Here is a 15,686-nt window from a genome sequence, read left to right as displayed (position 1 = left end):
GTAGAATAGTGTTTCTAGAGGCTGGGAAGTGGTGGAACAGGAAGAAGTTGATTAATATATATCAAATTACAGCTAGATAGGAAAAATGAGTTTTAGCATTTCATAGCACTCTAGGTGACTATAATTAATGATTTATCAGCATTTGCACCAGAGTGTTTATTATAGCTCAGTTCACAATTGCCAAGTTGTGGAAGCAAACTAAATGCCCATCAACCAATTAACAAACTGTGGTATATGTATGCCATAGAGTAGTATTCAGCCATAACAAAAAAATGGAAATTTTGCATCTTTTGTGTTTACCTGGATGGAGTTGAAACACATTCTTGTTAGTAAAGTATCACAAGAACGTAAAAACTAGTATCCAATGTACTCAATACTAATATAAAATCAATATATAAACAACCACATGCCCACAGGAAAGATAATGGAAGGTAATCAGCAGGATGAGGAAAGGGAAGGCAAAAAGGGAAGGCAAAAGAAAGGGAAGGCAATCAGCAGGATGAGGGAGGGCAATTGGCAGGATATCAGCTAATGTGCACAGTGTGAGGGTGTTCAGCACAACCCCTGGGTGAAGAGCTTAACTACAACTTGAACTTTACTTTAGAATTGAAACCACTGTAATATAAACATATAATATTAATATGAAATTTAAAAAATTATCATATATTTTCAATTAGCTATAATAGTAGATTTTGAATATTCCCAACACAAAGAAATGATCAATGTTTGAGGTTATAGGTAAAACCCTGATTTGATCCTTGCATGTTGTATATATGAATCAAAACATCACACTATACCACACAAATATATATAATTATGTGTCAACGTAAAATAATAAAAGTGATCCTGCAATCCCATTATTAGGTATCTGTCCAGAAGAACAAAAATCATTTTACCACAAAGACATTTGCACAAGAATGTTTATTACAGCTCAATTCACAATTGTCAAGTTGTGGAAGCAACCCAAATGTCCATCAATCCATGAATGGATTAACAAATGACGGTATATGTATACCATGAAATACTAGTCAGCTATAACAAAATATGAAGACTTTACATCTTTTATGTTTACCTGGATACAGCTGAAACACATTCTTCTTAGTAAAGTATCTCAAGAATGGAAAAATAAATATCCAATGTACTCAATACTAATATGAAACCAATATATAAACAATTACTCATATGAATAACACAAATATAATCTACTAAGTGGGTAGGGAGGTTTGGAAGAGGGAGGGGGAAGGAGAATTGGCAGAAGGAGGGAGGGTATTTGGCAGGATCTCACCTAATGTGCACAATGCAAGAGTGTACAGCACACCTTCTGGGTGAGGGTTTTTTTTATAATGGGAACTTTACCCTGGAAGTGAGAACAATGTAATCTAAAAAGTTGTACCCTCATATTAATTTCAAATCAAAAAAATAAAACTCATAAAAGAAGCTAAGTAGGTAATTAACATAAAAAATAAAAAAGTGAAAAAACTTCTCTATTATAGTTGCATTCTCATTCCCCTTCTTTGTGTTTTTGTTATGCAAATTATCATATAAGTGTCTCAACACAGTTTTTATAATTGTTCTTTATGCAGTTGCCTTTTATTTGTATTTTTTATTATTATTATTATTATTATTATTATTTTGCAGTTGTTTTGGCTGGGGCTGGATTCAAACCTGCCACCTCTGGCATATGGAGCTAGCACCCTACTCCTTTGAGCCACAGGTGCCAGCAGTTGCCTTTTAAAAGAAACGAGTTACTAACAAAATACACCATTTTTTATATTCACCTGTGTAGCTACATTTACTGTTGCTTTTGATTTTTAATGTGGCTTTTCTTTATCAGAGACAGTCCTTTTTTCTTCCTCATTTTTTTTTTTTTTTTGAGACAGAGTCTCAAGCTGTTGCCCTGGGTAGAGTGCCTGACATCTGTGGTTTCAGGCATCTCCTGAGGGACTTGGAACATATCCCCTTCAGACATAGGGGGCCTACTGTAATTAAAATGTTCAGTTTTATGGGGGAAAAAAGATAAATGCAAAGAAACGTATGGCCCATGCACAGAAAATAAAAAGGCAGTCAATATGAACTGGCTTTGAGGAATCTGAGCAATAGACTTAACTGGACTAAGACTTTAAATAAAGTATTATAAATATGTTCAAATAACTAAAGGAAGTCTTTTCTAAAGAATTAAAGAAAATTATGAGAACAATATTCTGCAAAACAGAGAACATAATTTCTATATTTAATTAAATATAGAAACATAGTGATTCTTTCTTCCGCCAGTTCAAATCTGCTGCTGAATCCTTTAAGTGAAGTTTCAACTCTAGATTTCTATTTGATCTTTCAGATAATTTCTATGTTTGTTTATGTTCTCTGTCCAGATTCTTTGAGATATAATTGAGCTTAGCCAATTTAAGCAGAAAAAAGAAAAGCAAAAGAGCAGAGCTTGAGACTGTTGTACTGTCAAGATTACCAATACACACATAATGGAAGTTCCAGAGGAAAGAGAGAAGAAGACAGAGGCTAGAACCCTGACAAGGAGAGGTGAAACCCAGGCCACTGAACAGTAGCTGGCCGAGAGATCCCCACTTCCCAGGGAGGACCTGAACCTGCAGCCTATTGCCCAGAGCCTGGAGGGAGGTGCCTAGGTAAGAGCCTCATGCTACAGCCCAGAGGAGCACCAGGGGCAAAGCCTGGTCAGGTGAGCTCAACCCTGGAACCCAGAGGCCATCTTCAAATCTCATTCCTCTCGTAGACATCACCCTGTCCCAAGTCTTCATGTGGTCCCTCCAAAATTAACTCCCCTCTATCAGCACCTTCTTCCCTTCACAGCAGTAATTTTTTTTTCAGTAATTTATTTTATTTTACTTTTTTAGAGACAGGGTCCCTTGAACTCCTGGCCTCAAGTGATCCTCCTACCTTGGCCTCCCAAAGTTTTGGGATTACAGACATGAGCCACTGCAGTCTTGTCAGTAATTGGTTTTAATAAAGCTTTTGCCTGTCATCCTTGTCTTTCTTATTAGATTTGTAGCTCACATGGGCACTTCCATTGACCACAGTGTCCCTGGCCCAGCGGGTAATTCTGGCAGGAATCAGCAAGCATCAGTGACGAGGTACTGCATGAGGCCGCCAGGGGGCAGGGCCGTGCCACACAGTCCTCCAGAATCAAGGACTCAGGGACAGGAAAACCATACTGGAAAGTGTGAGAATCCCTTTATGGGACCATGAGAAACAGAAGACATGACCTAAGATTTTTCCAGATCCCAATTTCTTTCTCAGTGCACAAACCTGGCAAACTCATTTCAAGAATGAAATAATCAAATCCCTAGCACGTCCTCTTCAGATTTGTTTATCCCAAATATAGTAAATGGAAACTGAGGTATAGCAAATAGCACCTCACCTAAACTCAAGAGCTAGATGCCAATGGGCTGCAAGCCAGTAAGATTTGCTGACTAAAACTTTGTAACTTTCTGTTGCACCAATTTGGACTCTTCCCCCTAGAAATGGTGGAACCACCTTACAGCCATGAGATAACTACAAAGCCTTACACCCCGATTTGTCCAGAGAAGATTGGCCAGCCCAGGGTTAGGGTTAGGCTTAGAGGTCACTCAGGATGACTTCCTCAGTGGTGTGACACTTGCTTGGAGTTCCCTGGTGGCAATGCATTTCCTCTGTTATCATGAAAGATGACTTCACAGAGGAGGAGAGGGTACAGCCCTTTGGTTACAAGGGGTTTGGTATTCAGGAAGGAATATAAGGTACCAGATGTAAAAATAACTGAGCACTCAAGTTTTCTATCATATTATTATACATTTTTTATGCCTTGATAACAATCACAGTAGCCATTTGAGATACAAAATTTTGGAGAAAATGAACAATGTCACAGGTGGTAGTGAGACATCTCACCAAATCTATGATGACAAACTCACAGGAGAAGAAAGTGACCTGAAAACATTAGGGGATCAAGCAGGAAAGAAAGCTATAAGCACCAATGCAGAACTTCCCATCTTCAAATCAGATATTCTGGACCTTCATCAGTAACTTTGTGAGGTGACAGGGAGTACCAGCAAGGACAAAGATATGCCAGGGAGGTTACAGGCCAGTGGGGATGAACTGGTGGACAGGCAGTCAACTAAGAGAACTTTGGAGAATAGTTCTTTCCTCATCACCACTATAAATAAAACCTTCTGGGTATATAATGGTCATGCCATAAACCTGCCACAAGATACCAGCGTGCTCCAAGGCAACCTGCAGAATCAAATATGTTCTTAAATGTGGTCCCTGTGAACCTCGACAACCTGAACCTGACCTAGGCGCAGCACAGGAACCTCATCACTAATCTGCAACTGTCTGCAGATTATATAATCAGGCTATCCAGCAAATCAAGAATGACTTCCAAAAGCTGCTGCAGATTTTCCTTCAAACCAAAAAGGACAGCAATAGGCTGAAAGAGAAAAGACAGAGCTTCCAGGCACCACCTACCCACAACTTTGACTTGGCCAAAGCCAACACCATCACCCTGGAGGATCTGAACAGCCAGCTCAACTCATTCACAAATCAGATAGACAACATCACCACTACCTCTCAGACCAATGAACAGAACCTGAAAGTTCTTCAGACTTACACAGGATGTGGAGAATAGAACAGCCAAGTTCAGGCAACTGGAGGAATGCTTCCAGCTCTTTGAGACAGATATTATGAACATCATTAGCAATTTCAGTTACACACTCCACTACCTGCAGTGCCTGACCAGTGATCTGAATGAAGTCAGGACCTTGTGCACCAATACTCAAACCAAATGCTCTGATGACTTGACCTCCTTGAGTAATACATGGGCTAACTAACATCTGCTTGGATTCTGTTTCTCTCAGGATGCAACAAGATATAATAAGGTTGAGGTTAGATACTTGATACATAGGAAGTGGCCAACTTATCAGTAATTATGGATAAAATGAAGCTGGTGAACTCCAAGCATGATAAATTCATTAAGAATTTTACGATACTATAAGGCCCTCTTGACCTCACGGGTCTGAAAAATGACAGAGGATGCCAGGGATTCACTGGCCCAATTGGCAACAAGGGACAGAAAAGAGAGAAAGGCAGAGCCTGATTCTCCCAACCCTGCCAGTAAGAGAGGACCAATTGCAACCATTTGTCACCCCCAGAGAGCATAGTGGCAAAAAACCCAAAGGCTCCCATGAGTCGCCCAGGAAGCCTAGCCCTGAGGGCTCCAGTGGGGCTCTAGGCCTCCTGGGTCCCCTATGCCCACCAGGAAAGGATGGACCCTTTGGCACACAGGGCCCTCCCAGGGACTACAGGGCACAGTGGAGAAACCTAGGGTACCTGGACCTTGGGGGCTGCCCAGCTTGCCAGGAGGGCAGGCATGCCAGGCCCCAAGGGACCTCCTAGACTCCTCATGTCCTCCAGCCAAGGATAGACTACCTGGCCTGCAAGGCCCTCCTGGTTTCCAGAGACTGCAGGGTACAGTGGAGAGCTTGGGATATCTGGACTTCAAAGTCTCCCTGGCCCTGCAGAACAGGTTGACCTCAGCACTGGAGGCCAAGGGCTGCCTGCCTCACTGGAAGAACTTCACCCACATATGCTACTATTTTTTAGTTGAGAAAGAAATTTTTGAGGATGCAAAAGTTTTTTGTGAAGAGAAGTCTTCACATCTAATTTTTATTAACATGAGAAGAACAGTATGGATATAAAAGTATATGGTACGTAGAGATAGCCACTGGATTGCCCCTCTTGAAGCATGAAAATGAATGGAAGTGGCTGGATGAGACATATCCAAACTACAAAAATTGAAAATCTGGACCACAAGATAACTGGCATCATGGCCACAGGCCAGGAGAAGACTGTACTGGGTTAAGGCAGTGGAATGATTTCCAAGGTGATGACATCAATAACTTCATTTGTGAAAAAGAGAGAATAAAATGGTAAAATAGTACAAAATTTTTTTCTTTATTAAATTTTATTTTTCAAGTATTAGCAACAAGGCTAGTCTGGTTTCCTAACAAGTTTTTTGTTCTCTGAAAGAGTTTATGTAGGGAACCCAGTAATAATTTCCTAAAATGTTTAGAAGTTACTAATAAGGTCATCGGAGCCTGTCAATTTTTGGGGTGGGAAGATTTTAAATTATAGCTTTAATTTCTTGTGTTAGTTTCAGTAAGTTGTGTTTTCTGGAAAGTTGTCCATTTTGTCTAAATTTTCAAACTTATGGAATGTTGATATTATCTTCCTATAGGCTCTGTAATGATGTCTCACTTTTTCCCATTCCTAATGAACTGAGGTGAGGACAGAGGCTGGTGTTCCAAGTAGTGGAATAGAATGAGCAAAGCTCTAGCACAGAGGTTGGAGTAGTAGCTGGCCCTTCTTGTGTGTCTGGAGGTTTAGGTACATACCAAAGATAGAGAGGGTCTCAGTACCAATGGACATTCACCTGTTGGCAGAAGTAGCTGCCATTTGACTGTGTGGTTCTATCAGCCCAGGATCAAAGAGGTAACCTGAATCATGTTATAGCTAAGCCAAGAGACAGGGTGGCTATCACATATTTTATAATTATCATACACCTGCCCGCACCATTTGGGCTTCCCTCCTTGCTGCCTATTATCCTAATGTGTGCTCACCCAGGCCTAGATACAGGCTGCTCCTCTGCTCCTGTCCCTGCCCCTGGCCTCAGCGCTGCTGTCTGAATAGTCATGTCCTCTTTGGCCTCCAGCTCATGTTCCCTCTTTTCTTTTCTTTTTTTTTTCTTCTTCCCTCTTTTCTTAATGCTCCCCCATCCCCTGTGCTCTACCACTGAGCCTGATGAATATAGACATCCCTTGGGTCAGCTGCTCCAGCTTGACTCAAGCAGGACCTACCCAGACAATGGCCAGGACTCCTGTGGGATGGAGGCAGAGCTGGCCATGATGGTGCTGCCCTGGGGTGTGAGCCCCAGGGCACAGAGAAGAACCAGAGGTGATGTTATCACTTTAACCTCAAAATCTAACTAATAATGCTTCTTTACCTCCCAACAGAAGTTAATGTTCTCCTTTGAGTGACCCACTTCTTTCTCTATTTTTGAAACAAAGTCTCACTATGTCGCCCTCAGTAGGGTGCTGTGACATCACAGCTCACAGCAACCTCAAAGTCTTTGGCTTAAGCGATTCTCTTGCCTCAGCTTCCCAAGTAGCTGGGACTACAGGTGCCCACCACAATGTCTGACTATTTTTTGTTGCAGGTGTCATTGTTGTTTAGCTGGCCCAGGCTAGGTTTGAACCTGCCAGCCTTGGTGTATGTGGCTGGCACCCTAAACACTGTGCTACAGGCACTGAGCTGACCCACTTATTTTCACTCACTGCCAACACACCCATGTACATGTGAGAGTGAGTTTTGATGTTCAGCCATTAGATGGTAAAACTCTGGTGCTTTAAACAGTCCTGCCTGATCACCATTTAAAGTGACATTGAAGTGAAAACCTGGGACTGGAACATCAGGGAGTGTCCTACACACACAATGCACGATGGACACAGTTACCTGTACACCTGTCCTTGGTGAGAGAAGAGAGCCTTTGAGAAGTGAATCTTCGCCAAGTCTCTGCTAAGCATCGTGCAACACAGCAGGAAAAATGACTGTTTCCACCTCGGGAGCTGGCAGAGATATCACCTAGAAGTGATCACTTTAGTGCACATACCACACATATGTAGGCAGAAAACAGCCTGTCCTGGGTTCACACCCAAACACTATTTCTGAAAATTATTGACCATTTTATTAAAATAGAAAACAAGTCAGTCTGAGGCCTTTGAGGAAACTCTTGGATCTTCACGTTCCTCAGGAGTTACACAATGTGCATGAAAACACATACAAAGGAAACTCATTTGAGACTCTGGTATTAACTGTCAGGTTTTCAGTGTAGTCAGTGGCTGTGGGGTGAAGATCAGGCAGTTGTGCCACAGATAACCACATGGGGTGGGGACATTTTAAGGAGACCACAGGTGACAGGGTACAACTGGGTTTCAAACAACTTAAGTCAGGCCTGACAGTGGGTGCAGAGGCAGCAACTACATGTACATGGAGCAAATGTGCCACACCAGGAAATGCCAGCCAGGCCTCAAGGCAGAGTCCCCTAAATCAAATCCTTCCTTGGGCCTCTAGAGTCCCAGAAGGACCAGGAGGAGCCAAGCCAGACCTGCAGGGTGGGTATTCAATGTAGAGGAGAACAGAGACCCTGGGAGCACAGGGAGACCAGCTGTCACATCTTCCTGGGCAATGGTGAGCAGAGGGAGGGTCAGTTGCCACTGTCCACCCATCTTTCTCCACAGTGCAGAGACGACTTGTGCCATGTTCTCACAGGGACTGAGGGGACCAGTAGGAGCACGGGATACTGGGGGCAGGGTCCAAAGCACAGAGCTAGTATTGTATGAACAGCTTAATTGAGTCATTACACCCGTTTAAATGCACAGTTCCTAAAAGTTTGAGATGTATTAGTACATGCACCTGTGAAACTATCACCACACTTCAGAAAATGAAAAAATCCACCTCCAAAGCTTCCCTGCACCCCATCGTAACCGTCCCCTCCCCTCTCACCCATCCCCAGGCAATCTCGGATCTGCCATCAACGTAGATTTATTTTACCTTTTCTACAATTTCGCAGAAGATACAATTATATGTGGTCTTTTATTTGGCTTCTGTTGCTCAGCATAATGCTTTTGAATCCATTTATGTTTATGTGTCAATTTTTTCCTTTTTATTGCTGATTACTATTCCATTATAAGGATATTTTACAATTTATCCATTCATCTGTTGATATTTGGGTTGTTTCTGAGTTTTGACAATTACAATTATAACTGGTATGGGCATTCATGCACAGGTCTCTGTGGGGACATGTGTTTTCATCTCTCTACGGTAAGTGCCTGGGCATGGAATAGTTGGCAGTGTTTCAAATGTGTGTTCAACATTTTGAGAAACACCAGGGCTCATTGTTTTAGTCTTTGGGACTGAAAATAGCAGGGGCTAACCTAGTGTGTGATGGTAAAGAGGGCTGGCATCAGGCTTCTCCTTGGAAATTACAAGTGGCCTTGGATAAAAGCTAAGTTCCCAACCATTGGGAAGGTTGGGGACCAGAAGTAGGGCAGCCACAAGCTGCAGCATCTAGAAATGAGAGAATGAGGGACTGTGTACACTAATGGGTCTGCAGGTGACAGTCAGGGATTGAGTGCTCACAGGGTTTGCAGGTGACTCTCAGAGCTGGGGACTAAGGGACAGTGTGGCTTTATCAGAAGTCAGTGACAATGCCTGAATGGGAACCAGTGCTGGTGCCTCCAACTGTCATGGTCAGGCCTAGTGAACCTGGACCAGGCTCAGGCCATGGGGCTCCTCCCAGAAAAAACAGCACTGCTAGCTAAGAAAGAATTTTATTTTTGAAAGGTGCTAGGGGTGAGGTCTGGTGAGGGTCCATGTCTGTCCCCCTCCATAGTCTTGATGTCCACCCCCATCCCCTACAGCAGCTGACGGGTGTGGGAAGGGACAAGGGGCGGGCTTGGGAGTAGGGGGTACACCCAGGGTCGTCCCGCCAGTGGGTGCCCTGGATGCCTCTCCCTGGGAGCCGCAGGTCCTCGAAGGGGTCCGCGCTGCATCTCCGCAGCAGCCACCTCACGAGCCGGGAGGACAGCCCGAGCCGGGGCCCGGGTTTGAATCCGCCCACAGCTCTCCGTCTGAGCCAACTCCGGTTCCTGGTGAAAGGGGACAAGCTGGCCTCCCGGTGCTGGCTGGAGAGGGTGGCACTCTCCAGCCTAGGCCCCCGACCGCAGCGCGCTGGCAGGGCTTGGGGAGGCGCTGAGGTTCAGCCTGCAGCCAACCCACCAGGGGAGGGAGCAGGCCCTCCTCATGGCCCGTCCACCTCCTGCCCTGTCCACCCTCAGGGTCTCTCACTCCCACCCGTTCTGTCCTTTTGCACTGTCCGTCCCCCTATTTCTCCACTCCTGCCGCCCTCTGTCCCGCTGCACAGCCTCTTTTCTGTCCCTGTCTCCCCCTTAGTCCTTTCCTCTTCCTCGGTTCCTGACTGGAGAGGTCTCCTGCCTGTCCCCGGCCCACCCCCGGTGGCTGCAGTGGAAACCTTGCAGCAGGCTCTGAAGGCCTTCCTGGGTGTCAGCGTCGGGGAGTGGGGCTGCCTCAGCGGTGGGCACCGGGGCGGCGGGAAGCAGCAGTAGCAGCAGGACCAGCGGGGGCCACATGGCCGGCGGGCAGGACAGCTGGCAGGGGGCAAACTGGCAGTCAGAGGTGCTTCCGACTCCCACTCTCTGGACTCCCTTCTTAGTCTCTCCCACCCTGCGCCCAGGCCCACACGTCTGTGCCCGCTCGTGGTATCCGAGGTGCCTAGAGTCAGCCCACAGCCCCCGCTCACCGGTCTCTGGTTTCACACGACTGTTAGGTCCAGACAGTTCCGTCCTGGAGCTATCCTGGAGGTTGGACGCTTCCTCGAGCCCGAGCCACGCCCTACCCACTGTTAACGCACCACTCAAACCCTCTGCTTCGTGGCCACGCCCCAGGGCATCGCCACACCCACTCCATAGCCACGCCCCTCTGCAGAAGGCCCCGCCCCGAGTCCGGGCCACCTTTGATACACTGCGTCCTGAAGATATATAGCCCCCACGCCGTCCCAGGCCCTGAGTTGAGCCTCACCCAGAGCCTGGGTCAGCCTCTGCCTCCCCAGACTCAAAACCCCAGCACTCTTAGCCTGGGACAGTCGTTCTGGGTCAGTCCACTCCTGTCCATTCTCCATTCTCTTTGAATATGTGGATCATATTCATGATAGCTGTTTGAAAGTCCTTTACCAATTCTATCACCTGTGTCATTTCTAGTTCCCTATTATTGTCCTACCCATTATGGGCTCTTTTTTTCTGCTTCTTTGCGTATGTGGTTTTTTTTTTCTTTTTTTTGAGACATAGTCTTGCTTTGTCGAGGGGCTAGAGTGCCTCAGCCTAACTTACAGCAACCTCAAACTCCTGAGCTCAAGCAATCCTCTTGTCTCACCCTCAGAAGTAGCTGGGACTACAGGTGTCTGCCACGGCCTCAGACTCTTTTTTTTTTTTTCTAATTTTAGTAGAGATGGGGTCTCCTCTCTTGCTCAGTCTGGTCTTGAACTCCTGACCTCAAGTAGCCTCCAAGAGTGCCAGGATTACAGGTGTGAACTACTGCAGCGTGGCCATACCTGGTAACTTTTAATTGAAAGCTAAACACTGTAAAGCTTATGCTGTTTAGGAGCTAGGCTTTTCTTTCTTCAGAGTCTCACTTTGCCACCTTTGTTGTAGCATGGCATGGCATCATAGCTCACAGCAACCTCAAATTCTGGACGTAAGCAATTCTCTTGCTTCAGCCTCCTGCATAGTTGGGACCACGGGGGCCTGCTACAGCACCCAGCTATTTTTAGAGATGGGGTCTTGCTCTTGCTCAGGTTGGTCTTGAACTCCTGAGCTCCAACAATCCATCTGCCTCGGCATCCCAAAGTGCTAGGACTACAGGTGTGAGCCACTGCACCCAGCCTTATTCCTTCAAATATTTTTTAGCTTTCTATTGTGATGCACTTATTACATAGAGTCAGTTTGATCCTCTTTAAGCTGGCTTTTAAGTTTTCTAAGCAGGACCAGAGTGACCTTTAGTTTGGAACTAATTAAAACCTCAATCAATGCCCTTCTGGTTTTCAACCTGATGCCTCCTCTGAGATTTTTTCACTTTGGCTGTTGGAAAGGCTATTGTGTGTTTCAGAGACTCCTTCCTGTCCCTTTTTGGTTATTTCTGTGGTCTCAAGTAGGGTCTGGAAACCAAAGCAAATCTCCAGAGCTCTGTGCAGCTCTCTACTGTTTGATACTACTACTCTGTAGTTTCCAGCCTTCTCAGACTTCCTGAATGCTCAACTGTCTCATCTCAGGGTGAACACTTAGCTCTGCTTGGATTCCACTCCCTGGCAATGAGGCCTGGACTATTTCTCCAAGCATTAAACTGGGCAATCATGGGAGTCACCTTGTTCCTCTCTGTGATCACTATCCTGTACCTCTTAGTTCATGTCTGAATTCATTTTCGCCAGGGTGCTCCTACAATCTTGATTGTAAGAAAGGCCAGTCACATTTCTATTTACTGTATGGCAAAGGGCCAATCCTATTTCTGCTTCCTAGAATGGGTTTATGGAGAACATGCATGGCCCAGTTCTTTCCTCCTTCCAGAAACTCTGGTGCTTTTTACTTCTGTACTCCTTTCTAACTTCTAATAAAAGTCCTATCTTACCACTGGGGAAAAAAAATCTGCACTAAAACATGTCAAATTTCTTCAGGTGTCATAAAAGCTGTTTTTGGAGCATGGAAGCACTCTAGCTAAACACCCTACCTGTGCTTGTTTCACCTGGCCCTCATTCCAGCCAGGCTCTGCTGGTTCTGGTAGTGCTGGGCTACTAACTGCCTGTGTCCCAGTCCTACTGTGTGGTCAAGTCCAGCAATGAATTGACTTGGCAATGTGCAGAGAAAAGAATTCATGTTGAAAGTCTTGCTCAGATGCTATGACATTTGCACCAGTGTTTTTATTGTCACATTTTGCCACATCTTTCTCCACTGAGACACTACAACAGCCCTATCTTCCCTTAGAAGATTTTTTTCTTTTTTTGAGAGTCTCTTTATCACTCTTGGTAGAGTGCCATGGCTTCACAGCTCACAGCAACCTCCAACTCCTGGACTAAGGTGATTCTCTTGCCTCCCAGGTAGGTGGGACTACAGGCACCTGCCACAACGTCTGGCTATTTTTTGTTACAGTTTGGCCTTAGCTGGGTTCGAACCCGCCACCCTCGGTATATGGGGCTGGTGCTCTACCCATTGAGCCACAGGGGCCGCCCCCCTTAAAAGATTTTAACATTATTTTCACTCTGTGCCCTTTATTCACAAGTTAGAATTCAACGGGAGTTCACCAATTTGACAGAAACCAAATTTCTTCCTTTAATGTGAAAGGGAATTTTCACATTATTTTTTGACACAATTACCTATGTGGCAATTAGGAAGGAAACTACACTTTGTGTCCTTCATGTAACTGAAGTTGGGACATACTGAAACACAATTGTGCTGTATTTCACAGGCATTGCACTCTTTGAGAACTTGGTTTCCCCATATCTGGATATAATTGGGACATAATTTGGGATAGAATAATCAGTGGGTAAATTTTGGGCCTCAAGTAGTAGTCTTGCATTAATGTCTTTTAACAAATCTTAGAGACATAACTGAATAGTAAATGTCTTCTAATGAAATAAGCAGCTTTTCATGGTACTGAAGGGAGAGCTGCAGCCTTGTGTAGTGGTTATGTCCAATTGACCGACAACCACATCAATCCAGGTGGAGAAATCACACCTCCAAGTCCCATAGGACTCCTCTTTCTTAGGCATGCAAAGCATCAGTAATCTGTTCACACTTTAAGTTTACTCCCCTGTGAGAAAGGTGAAACAAAAAGTACACATAGTTCACACCATGGGATGTTGTATGTAGTTCCTGCTGTGCTTTTATATGCTCATTCCAGCATCCCAACCAAAGCTATTTTTTTATAGTGCAAAGTCCTAGTCACCTGTTTCTTCACTCACATTTGTGCTGTTAACAACTGTGTATCTTACATCTGTTGAAAGTTTTTAAATAAAATTTTTCATCAATCAAACTCACTGCAACGTTTATTTACTGCAAAGAAAGTTCACCCCTATTGTAATGGCTAAGATGTATCTCAAATTCAGAAATGTGAAAAACAATTTGAGAAAACATGAAATGTTATGCATTATCTATTTATTGAAGAGGCAGTTCATACCCATTTATATATATGCAAAAGTGTAAGATGACAAAATATGTAATGATCCATTAACCTTTCCAAATATTTTACTTAAAATATACATTATGCTAAGCCTTAAGGACACAGTGTAGGAAATCATAGTAGTTGGCATTAAAACTACTATAGAGTATGTATTTCCTGCACAGAATTATACAAAATCTATTTGATTCTTGTTATGCAGCATATTCATATACATCTAGAAAAATATGATGAAAGAGTGCTGAGCAACATAGATGTTAGCCATTTGTGGTTTTTAAAAAATTTATGGAAAAGTATAACACACATGCAGAAAAATACACTTAAGAACATATTCAAGATATTCAGCACCTAGATTTAGAAACGGATTATTTCCAGCACCAGATTAATGCCCATTTTCAGCCTTGGTCAAAGCTAACCCATATCCTGATTTCTAATTTCAAAGTAGACAAGGTTGCTGTCCTTATGCTTTACACAGATGGAATCATACCTTATGTTCACTTTTGTGTCTGGATTCGTTCATTCAGCACTGTTTGTGAAATTCAGCTACATTATTGCACAGACTTCCAGATCATTCATTCTCACTGCTTTACAAGTGCCAGCTTTCCAAATTGTCTTTATCAACTGGCAATTCCCCCAGTAAAAGAGCTTCCACTGCTTACATCTTTGCCAAAACTTGATGCCTCTTTTGTTTTTGCTTTTCATTGTAATTATTTCAGTGGGTGAGTGGTAGCTGATGTTTTGAATTTGCATCTCTGATTATCAATAAAGGTAAGATATCTTTTTATATTTACTGGCCATCTGGATATCCTGTTTGTGAAGCCAATGGCCAAGTGTTTTGTCTTTTCCATTCCCTTGATTTGTAGGTACTCTTTATATATTCTAGATCAGGGGCCAGAAAATTATGAGCTATATATATATCAAATCCATACTGCCACCTGGGTTTAAGAATAAAGTCTTACTGGGAAATAGCCATGCTCCTTTGCTAACATATTACATATGGCTGCATTAACACTGTAATAGCAAAGCTGAGCATTTGTGACAAAGCCCAAAAGATTTGCTATCTGCCCTCTTATTAAAAAGCTTACTTTTTTTCTTATTCAGTTCTATTGTCATATATGTGAACTGAAAATACCTTCTCCCCTTCTGTGGCTTCTTATCCACTTTCTTAATGGTATAGTATATTCAAATTACAAGTTTTGTTTAATTTTATGCCAAAATCACACTTTAGTAATTTCTATGGCTTTGTAACAAGTCTTAATACTTGGGAATATAAATTCTCTAGCTCTGTTATACAAAATAGCCTTGACTATTATTGGCCTTTTAAATGTTCTAATGAGCTTTAGAATCAGCTTGTTAATTCCATAAAAGAGTGTGCTAGGATTTTTTTTTTTTTTTTTTTTTTTTTGCAGTTTTTGGCCGGGGCTGGTTTTGAACCCACCACCTCCGGTATATGGGGCTGGCGCCCTACTCCTTTGAGCCACAGGCACCACACTGTGCTAGGATTTTTATTAAGGATGTGTTGAACATATGAATTAAGGTTGAGAAAACAGATGTCTTTTTTTTATATTATCCTGAGAGTGCATACACAAGATATATCCCTCTCATTGTTTTGTAGTGTTTTCTTTTTTTGGATATACTTCTTGAAAACATTAGATGTTCTTCACCTAGGCACTTGAGGACTTTTATAAGTGGGACTGCTTTTAAAAATTTCACTTTCTCTGTTTTTTGCTGGTGTATTAAAAAGTTTTTGCAAAATAGGTGGCACCCAGAGTCAGAGGGTAGGACACCGACCACATACACCGAGGCTGGCGGGTTTGAAACCGGCGCAGGCCTGCTAAACAACAATGACAAATGCAACCAAAAAATAGCCTGGCATGGTGGTGGGT

At 43.5% G+C, this 15,686-nt stretch overlaps 1 pseudogene; it reads left to right on the top strand.

Annotated features, from left to right (window-relative positions):
• The first annotated feature begins 3,667 nt into the window (after positions 1-3,667).
• Positions 3,668-5,425, top strand: LOC100952956 (annotated as a pseudogene).
• The last annotated feature ends 10,261 nt before the right edge of the window (positions 5,426-15,686 follow it).

The sequence above is a fragment of the Otolemur garnettii genome, unplaced genomic scaffold (assembly GCF_000181295.1).
Source record: "Otolemur garnettii isolate 467f Iridium unplaced genomic scaffold, OtoGar3 scaffold00092, whole genome shotgun sequence".
In the NCBI taxonomy this organism is placed as follows: domain Eukaryota; kingdom Metazoa; phylum Chordata; class Mammalia; order Primates; family Galagidae; genus Otolemur; species Otolemur garnettii.
The sequence above is the reverse complement of the archived record's forward strand: the minus strand, read 5'-3'. Positions and strand labels throughout refer to the sequence as shown.